At 42.6% G+C, this 10,000-nt stretch overlaps 1 long non-coding RNA gene across 3 annotated transcripts; it reads right to left on the reverse strand.

Annotated features, from left to right (window-relative positions):
- Positions 1–1,319: 1,319 nt before the first annotated feature.
- On the reverse strand, positions 1,320–5,888 carry LOC134452211 (uncharacterized). Of its 3 annotated transcripts, none has more exons than XR_010035395.1 (8): positions 5,806–5,888; positions 5,089–5,137; positions 4,386–4,455; positions 4,102–4,206; positions 3,577–3,655; positions 3,367–3,476; positions 3,043–3,147; positions 1,320–1,770 (listed from the first exon to the last, which is right to left on the reverse strand). It is a non-coding gene; the product is annotated as an uncharacterized LOC134452211 (long non-coding RNA). The 3 variants fall into 3 exon arrangements; XR_010035396.1 differs by lacking the exon at positions 1,320–1,770 and adding an exon at positions 2,365–2,450; XR_010035397.1 differs by lacking the exon at positions 5,089–5,137.
- Between the last annotated feature and the right edge of the window lie 4,112 nt (positions 5,889–10,000).

Consider the following 10,000-nt stretch of genomic DNA (forward strand, 5'->3'; position numbering starts at 1 on the left):
TCCTCTTTTCCAAGTCTTGGAGTTAAACTGCACTTCAAATGGACCCTTCCAGCATACAATTCACCGTACAATTAAAAACTACTTAAAGTTCATTGATGCTGTATAAAAACTCTCACCATTGCTCTATTCAGCTCGCGCACCACCTTATGGCAGGCTGCGCAACCCCAGGGGTGCACGGACCACAGTTTGGAAAACCCTGGCCTAGCCTACATTTAGGCTACTAGTGTGGATTTCTATGATGACCAGCCGAAATAATCAGCCCATTGCCAATGTGCATAACAATCCTCGCCGTGTGGAGCCAGTCATCTCAACCAGACCTTATGGCAATGGGCAACTTCAGAGAAGCTACAGAGCATTGTCAGGAACAGCGGCTGTGGCGTTCGTAGCTGGGGGTTCGACACTTCCTTCGTCACCTGCGGACTTGAAGCAACCTCTCCAGGCCATCATAGTAGCCTACACCCCCTTCCCGCAAACACAGGGAGTCACGTTTCATTCTTATTACCTGCTCCCGTCTTAATGTAACGTTTCGTTTCCCACTATCTGCATTCTTTTAGCGGCTTATTTAGGGTGTCTCTCGTTCCGATGTGTGGTCATTAGCCAGCCATCACCAACGCCCTGAAGGGAGCCAGCCGAAGGAGTTTCTGTGGCGCTGCAGCGACGACTTCCACATTTAGTCAGTTTTTTTTCACGATTTCAATGACCTTACTTCTTTATAATGTATAAACGTAGTTCAGTTGAAACCATAACCAAATATAGGCTAGGCTATTATATTAATAGGCCCTTGTAGTAGGCCAAACGCCAAGTCACCACTTCTCAAAACTGATAATCATACTTAGACTACCCAGTGACGTGATTGTGCCCACACATGCATCTGATACCTTCTGGTTATATCAGCCAATGACCAGCCTAATGTTTAGCCTAATATATTACATATCATTGACATCGTAGTATACTATGAATTCATGTTGTCTTTGCCACCCCAAGTAAAGTCATTACATGATCATGTGTGCTCATGATTACTACAATATTCATTCACGTTTTCTTGGCCACCTTAAGTAAAGCCATGACATTATGATAGGTTAACACACTTGTTTTCAGTATAGTAATCATGTGTTAACTTAACACATGATTACTATACTGAAAACAAGTGTGTAATCAACCATTTCTATACAGTCAACTAATCAATCATTAACAACCTTCCCAATCATTAACTCCCCCGCCAAGTGAAGTCACAGCATTATAACACATAACTCATTACATAGGCCTATTTTGATGTAGTGTATTTTCTGAACTTTTAAATACAATCAAAGCACCAGACAGAGAGCAATAACTTTTTATTATTATGAAAGCAAGTCATAGGCCTTCACATATTGTCTCACACACACACACACACACACACACACACACACACACACACACACACACACACACACACACACACACACACACACACACACAATAAGTGTGGCAGTAACCCCTCTCAAGGTGCTGTGTATGGGCCCCACTGTTTGGATCAACAAACCATCTTGAATGGTTAACAGTGAAGTGAGTGTAGCCAATGGCAGCTAATGCGCCTCTGTATGCTCGCCACTCATCACTGATCAGGGTGGCTCCTGGACGCACATGCTTGACCACAATTGGGATAAGATTCTCCCGTCCTCTTCTCCTCACCAGCCACAGGATGGGACACCTCCGCTCGTTTCTTATCCCTAAAATGCCAAAGACCTATTTTTTTCTTCGCCATGTAGCAGAGGCCCTTCCGCGGTGATACTGTAAAATATACAAACAAAATACAGATATTTTACAGACAGCTCCCGCTAGCCCCCCGCTATATGGAGGTGGTCAGGCTGGTGAGAAAGGGTTTAAGCAAGACGGCGGCGTACGAAAAAATTCCGATCGACAGAAATACCATCTGCAACCAAGCCCCTATTGCGGAGCTTGCAACGGTCAGCCCTGATGATTACATGGAAATTAGGGAGACATATCTTCCTGGTGATAGTTTATTTAACTTCACCAAGGACTGTGCCACACAGTGTGAATCAGGTGGGCACATGCAGGAGATACAGCAACTGAAAAGAAAGGGGGACCTGCTAGATATTTCAAAAAGATTAAAAAAAAAAAAAATGGTAAGCAGGCAGTCCTTGTTCAGGTTCTATCGTTGTTAATCATTAAGCTGTTCAATTTTCTGCATGTGCCCACCTGAAGGCGAGCTCCGCAATAGGGTGCAAGTGTTAGCAAGTTCTCTCCTTCTGTCTGTCTGTGCTTGTCCTTCTTCCTCTTCTTCTCTCTCTTTTTCCTGTCTCTCTTGTTCCTCTTCTTTCTCTTCCTCTCTGGCTCCGAGTCACTTGAAGAGGAGGTGGAGGAATCGGAGGGTCGATCTTGTTGGGCAGCTGCTGCGCTGGTGGCGGTTGCAGCCGCTCCCTCCATAGCGGTGGCCTTAAGTTTTAAAGCTGCAAAAAGAGAGGAGCTACTAAATACACAATCCTGAGACATGACCTGACAGCTGATACAGTCGTCAATTCCAATCTCATTTTTTTGTCAATTACAGACAGAACATGACACAATACTTTCAATAGCTTTGATATAGCCCCCAACGCAATGCTGCGTAAAATAGGGCGATATTGCCCCCGCCTGCGTTTCTCATCTCCAATTGGCCAATCAGAACTGAGCCATATGGGAGCTGCTGTGGCCAACTGGAGACGAGAAACGCTATACTATACTGTTAAACTAGATAATGAAAACAGACCAAAATGAAATGCACATTCATGCATGTAAATACTCCATATATGTGAAAAATGGTGGACTGTTCCTTTAACATTAACACTCAACACTTACATATTAACAATTCAGGGAAGCTGAAGAAGGTGGTGTTTGTTTAAATGTGGCTGCCTTCAATATAGGTCTAAAGTGAAGGGGAAAATCCTGGTTTGTGTTCATAGTACGGCCCTTGGAGAACTTTTACGGCCCCTCGGATGAATTTGAATTGGCCCTTCGAATGAGAAAGGTTCCCCACCACTGACGTAGGCTATAGGTTAAGCTTACCCTCTTTCACTCTTCTGTGGTGAGACTGTGCCCATTTTGGGTTGACCTCCACACGCGTCTGTAGCACAGCACACAGGATTGCAGGACACAGCATCCTGCAGGACACTACAAAAAAAACAAAAAAACAAACAAGGGGAATGAATAAATTACCTGACCAGTTATTAAACAAATGAAAATTGATGTGCCAGAGCTGTGGTAAAAGTAACCTTGGGTCCAAATCATCTAGGCCTAGGGTGTGTGTGTGTGTGTGGTAAATCCAGTGTTCACATTATTCAGATATGAGAATTAATTAATTCATTCATTTTAACTGACATTAGTACATACCCATATCAGTGCCATTTCACCCTGCCAAGACACTGGACCTGGGTCTATTGGAGCTCTCTGCTCAGGGTGTCCTCATTATACTGCAGCAGGCACTGTTGTTTCTATAGTTCCTAGAAGCGAGACAAATAAATACTTAACCATGCACCTCATATTGACATAGCAAATATGTCAATAAGCAAGACCTATTGAGCCCAACAGGGATAATCTTACACTATATCAGTTTTCTGTGGTCTCTTGTAAGATTGGCCCATCACCATTCTGCAGGACACTACCGTCTCCCTGCCAGGATCTGTAGGATGTAAGAAAATAAATCAAAACATAGCAATGCACAGCATTGATTACTTATCTATAAAGTAGCACAAGTCATATTGACAATGTAGGCCAGGGGTGGGGAACCTATGTCTCTAGGGCCGTTTGCGACCCTTGAGGCAGTTTTATCTGGCCCCCCGATATAATTTTAATGCTATTCAGCTTCACATGAAATATGACATATTTTGTAATGGAATCTTAGAAAATACATTTGCAATACAATTAAGTTATATTCTGGGAAACTGGAGAAGGTGGTGTTTAAAATGTGGCTGCCTTCAATATAGGTCTAAAGTGAAAGGGAAAATCCTGGTTTGTGTTCATAGTACGGCCCTTGGAGGACTTTTACGGCCCCTCGGATGAATTTGAAGCGGCCCTTCGAATGAGAAACGTTCCCCGACCCTGACGTAGGCTATAGGTTAAGCTTACCCTCTTTCACTCTTCTGCGGTGAGACTGTGCCCATTTTGGGTTGACCTCCACATGCGTCTGTAGCACAGTACACAGGATTGCAGGACACAGCATCCTGCAGGACACTTCAAAAACAAGGATAACAAATAAATGACCTGTTCAGTTCTATAAAAAAGAATACCCTGAAAAAGAACACCCTGTTGTTTACCGGTATACAGCTCCTAAATTAAATACTTTGCCATGCACCTCATATTGACATGCATCAATGAGCAAGTCATATTGGTCACAAAGAAGTTAATCTTACATTCTTTCAGTCTTCTATGGCGAGTTAGGCCTTCAGGTGACTCGTCTTCGCCATATTATGAGACAGCAGCCTGTGAAAACATGGTAAATAGAATAACCCATTAACCTTGGGTCCTAATATAATACATGGACATAAACTAGCCTACATTATTTAGACAAGGTCAGTAGACCTCCACGTGAAACAATAAGAAAAAGTGACCATACATAATTTCAATTTCTTGAAGAGGCCATCTACACATATTTGTGCAACAAGTGCTGTTTTGAGGACCCATACTTTTTAAGGACAGGTTGCCTACTGTTTGCAAATGGCAGGGTATTTCACATTGATTTCGGGGTGGCGTGCTCAACTTGACCACTCTGGTCGACATTGAGCTCGCGCTGATACATTGGGCTCGCGTTACTGAGAACGATTCCCTGATTGACGCTCCCAACGCAGGACGCTCCCCTGTCGGCTCGCTCCCACTAGCCAGACTATCGGTCCCACCGCCATATAACGGAGCTAGTTATCTTTTTGATGTTAGTTCTTTGTTTCTAACTCTAACCCTAACCTTGACCCTAAACCTAACCCTAAATTGCTTGTATGTGGCAGTGTATGATAATACGTGAAATATAATCGGGTGGGACTGCACGTCCGGGAGCGATCTCAGTTGGGAGTGTCCATCTACCACCGTTTCAAAGTAGCATGGAACTAAATTATATCCCACCTTTGACTTGATTTTACGCCGGTGGGTCTTGGAACCCCTGTGTGACTGCCTAGGTTTCAGGATAGAGAAAGTAAAACAAAAACCATTGAGTAAAATCGATGGGGGACAAAAACGTCGCTACTTGAGGAAAAATAGCATTACTACAGGGATGTTAGCTACTCGATACATAGTAGTGACGCTACGACCAAGCTACTAGAGAATGTAATTAAATTAGTCGCTTCGCTACTGCCCAGCACTGAAAACCAACATACCCAGACGGCACACCAGTCTTTCCAACGTCGCCTAGATGCATTTTTGCCGCTGTAAAATACATTGGCAAGGCGTCTAAGCGTTAGTTCATCAGCGAAATACCGGGCAGACGTGAAAAATGAGCAGTGCCCAGAATCTAGTTGATGAGCTAACGCAATAGCATGCTAACGGTAGCCTTTGTCTATCTTTAGGCAGGGGAAAGGCAACTGAGAACGAGCAATGTCAAACAATTTACCATCAACAAGTATACTTAACATATTCACCGTTTCACCACAGCATTTTGTCATTACGATGCTCGCAAGTCATCAGAATTTACTAGCGTACAGCAGCAACTAGTGTAGTCAGAGCTACCAGCTATGTAAAACGGCTGTGCCATAACTTAGCAATGGCGGATCTGTGTTCAGAGGAGCTATTCAATCGCTCTTGAGTACTGAAACTTTAAACCACAGTTGAGTAAAATGTACTTACATGTATATGACGCCCATTTTCCGTTGGTATGTGAGGAACTTTTCCCCCATATCGCCAAGAAACTTGTAAACCACACAGACAACACGTGGTTCTGTTCAATCAGGAAGTTGTTGTTGACCGCGGCTGATGGCTTCTTTGTGGCTTGTGTGTGGAATTCGCATTGTGCCAATTAGTTTTACTGCCACCTAAAGGCTTGGTGTAGAACTAATTTAACCAGAGACGGTCTATTTTCAACTAACTTGAACAATCCTTGCTTTAGTTCAGAATACCATTTAAAAAAAAACAGAGTGGCCAAGCACATTGATGTTTTTCCTCAAAAGCAGCAGAGGAACCTTTTTAATTCGAAGGGTCACTTCAAAATGTAGGCCTATGTCCAAGAAAGATCATTCAGATGATTCTATTTTGATAGCCTATTCTGTAGGTTCATTTAAATGTTTATAGCACAGATCGAATTGTTTGATCAACTTAATTTCTGAGCTTATAGTATCATAATAAAATGTACTGACAGCAAAGCTGTGGCTAGTAGAAAGGTTTATGCAGGGGTGGGGAACCTTTTTCATTCGAGGGGCCACTTCAAATTCCTACCATGGTCATAAAATCCTCCGGGGGCCGTACTATGAACACAAATCAGGATTTCCCCATAAAATTTAGGCCTATATAGACACCTTTAGGCCTATATAGACATATAGACATCTTTAAAGGTAGACACCTTTAAAACAGTCCCCACCTTTTCTAGGTCCCCTGAATATAACTTAATTGCATTGGAAATGTAATTTCTAAGATTCCTTTAGGCCTGCAAAATATGTCATAGGCCTATTTCATGTGAAGTTGCAAAACATTATAATGATATCAGGGGCCGGATTTAAAAACCGCCTCAAGGGCCCTCGAGACATAGGTTCCCTACCCCTGGTTTAATGGTTAGTGATTCTGAAAAACACCACTGGGCAGCGTGAAAAAACATACACACACACACACGCACACAGACACACACATTTTAGTAAAAGGCCAAAAAATGCCCTTGGGCCCCCAACAATCCCGTTGCCTAGGGACCCCAAAATCCTAGAAACAGGCCTGCCGACCCCCCACTCCCTCCCACCCACCTGACCTCACCCCACCCCACCCCACTTGAAATTGACTGGGGCAGCTCCCGACCTGATCACTGGCATTTACATATTAAAGGCTCTTCTAAGAAAGGGATGGGAGGGGGGCATGGGGGAGCCGCAAATGCTGTGGCTTGAGGTATGAGGCAATTTAAGGTGCAAAACTCATCCACAAATTCCTCTTTTCATGCAGTGTCCCATATCAGCCAAAAAGTTAATCATAATTTACATAGTTACTCATAAATTGAACAGAATAACTATGCAGTTGTTATTTATTTAGTAAGGTGCCATTTCCACGTAGCAGGATAATTTTACATGTGGATATTTTGTTCTCCTTTTTAAGCGGAAACACGACAAAATAGTTTTTTTTTTTAGGCAGGTTTTTTGATATGGCTACATGGAGATAGAAGGCCAATACCAATGCTTTTTCAGAAATAGTACAATACGTGGAAGCGGTTTCTAAATTCCTTTTTAAGCGGAAACACGACAAAATTGTTTTTTTTTTAGGCAGGTTTTTTGATATGGCTACGTGGAGATAGAAGGCCAATACCAATGCTTTTTCAGAAATAGTACAATACGTGGAAGCGGTTTCTAAATTCATCTTCACTGTTGTCCTAGTTTTCTAGGCTCATTGGTGGTGTTAATGTGCATAGGCATGGTGTGATGTGACGGTGGAAAAAGGAATGGATTGGGGGGGGGGAATCAGTTTATTTTCTCGTTGAGGACCCAGTGGCAGCAGAGGGGTTGAAGTACAGGGGTAGTAATGTCAGCATCTGAAACAGCACAGAAACAAGAGACAAACAGTACATAAAATGTAAAAAAAAAAAAAAAAAAAAAACAGCGACACTGCATACCAACCATTGACACACAGCTGCACATATATTATAAAAGTATCCAGTGAGGCTCATGTAATGGTAATAATATTTTGTTATGGATCTTATGTAGCCTAGTGATAGACTTACCATTTCTTGTTCTGGCATATCTGGCCTATTCCCAAGAGAAGGCTGATGTCCCTGTCTGTTGATCTGATTTTGACGTCGGCAAGATGCTTCGTGCTGTCTGGGTTTCAAACCTAGTGGTGAAATGACAAGGGATTTTATGTAAACAAAATGCGTATTTCTGTATACAGTAAACAGATCTAAGAAGTTCCCAGAGCACCCTACGATAGCTGGCATGGTTGGCACGAAGACCCCAAAGAGCAAAATTGTCCCAAGATTGTCTTTCAAACAATTCCACTCCAAACATTTTCCTTCTGAAATAAACAATGTCCATATCCAATCAAACCTCAGTAGGCAGCTATCTCGTCAGGTCGGCCTTACCATAGACACATCTAAGCTTATGGGCCTTACGAGTGGCCCGTAAATTTACAATCTCAAACGTCATCACCGTATAAGCCATGGCACAACACAAGCGTTTTTTTTGAGAATACAATATATCTTGGCACGTTTGCGCTAGTTATCTGAACACTGATCGTTAACGAATGGCCGAAATAGTGTAGAGCTAGCTGTCATTTATGTTGTGCTAGCTAGGGTCAAGTCGTCTCATCCAAACTAGCCACAGTAGGGGGGGGGATTACGCTTCAAATGAACGTGAATGACTCAAAACTTAAGAAATATGTTGTTAGAATGTATACAAGGTTAGTCTATGAGGTTAAATAGTTTTCTAACATATACATATTTTATATCCCAGTTACGTACCTTATCTTCTGCACGAATCGAGGCCTCCTGTTTCATTGGGCACAATCACGTCACTGGGTAGTCTAAGTATGATTATCAGTTTTGAGAAGTGGTGACTTGGCGTTTGGCCTACCACAAGGGTCTTATCATTCTCTAATTGTAAGCTAGCCTATTAATATAATAGCCTATATTTGGTTACGGTTTGAACTGAAATACGTTTATACATTATAAAGAAGTAAGGTCATTGAAATCGTGAAGAAAAAAAAAACTGACTAAATGTGGAAGTCGTCGCTGCAGCGCCACAGAAACTCCTTCGGCTGGCTCCCTTCAGGGCGTTGGTGATGGCTGGCTAATGACCACACATCGGAACGAGAGACACCTTAAATAAGCCGCTAAAAGAATGCTATGGTGGGAAACGAAACGTTACATTAAGACGGGAGCAGGTAATAAGAATGAAACGTGACTCCCTGTGTTTGCAAACTTTGCGGGGAGGGGGTGTAGGCTACTATGATGGCCTGGGGAGGTTGCTTCAAGGCGCAGTCTGCAGGTGACGAAGGAAGTGTCGAACTCCACAGCCGCTGTTCCTGACAATGCTCTGTAGCTTCTCTGAAGTTGCCCATTGTCTGGTTGAGATGACTGGCTCCACGAGGATTGTTATGCACATTGGCAATGGGCTGATTATTTCGGCTGGTCATAGAAATCCACACTAGTAGCCTAAACATAGGCTAGGCCAGGGTTTCCCAAACTGTGGTCCGTGCACCCCTGGGGTTGCGCAGCCTGCCATAAGGGGGTGCGCGAGCTGAATGGAGCAATGGTGAGAGTTTTTTATACAGCATCAATGAACTTTAAGTAGTTTTTAATTGTATGCTGGAAGGGTCCATCTGAAGTGCAGTTTAACTCCTTGACTATGAAAAGAGGATTATTCAAAACTGTGCATAATGTGCAGTGAATGCACAGTGAATCCATACTTGCGTGGCCATCAGCACACCAAAATATTCGCTAAGGGGGTGCGCGGGGAAAAAGTTTGGGAACCGCTTAGCCTGAGTGTCATTTAATGACTACAACATTATTCCATTATTGCTGGAAAGGCAACATTAACTAAGGTTGGATTCATGTATGACTGGGTTGATCTGACAGGATTTTCATCAGCCATGTTAATACATGATATGTTAACCTTGTAATTCACACCACGAATTTCCCTCTGATATACCACATTTACTTAATGGTGAGTCCTCATCACTCATGTCATGACTCCTTATTAACTAATGATAGATTAAATATCACTATGTACATAAATCATGTGTTAATTCACCATAAATCATACATTACTTCCAACATTATTCCGTTATAATTCATGCACCATTATTGTAAAGTGTTACCGAACAAGTGATAAATCAATGCATGTGTTGGTTTGACATG

Source organism: Engraulis encrasicolus, chromosome 7, assembly GCF_034702125.1.
Source record: "Engraulis encrasicolus isolate BLACKSEA-1 chromosome 7, IST_EnEncr_1.0, whole genome shotgun sequence".
In the NCBI taxonomy this organism is placed as follows: Eukaryota; Metazoa; Chordata; class Actinopteri; order Clupeiformes; family Engraulidae; genus Engraulis; species Engraulis encrasicolus.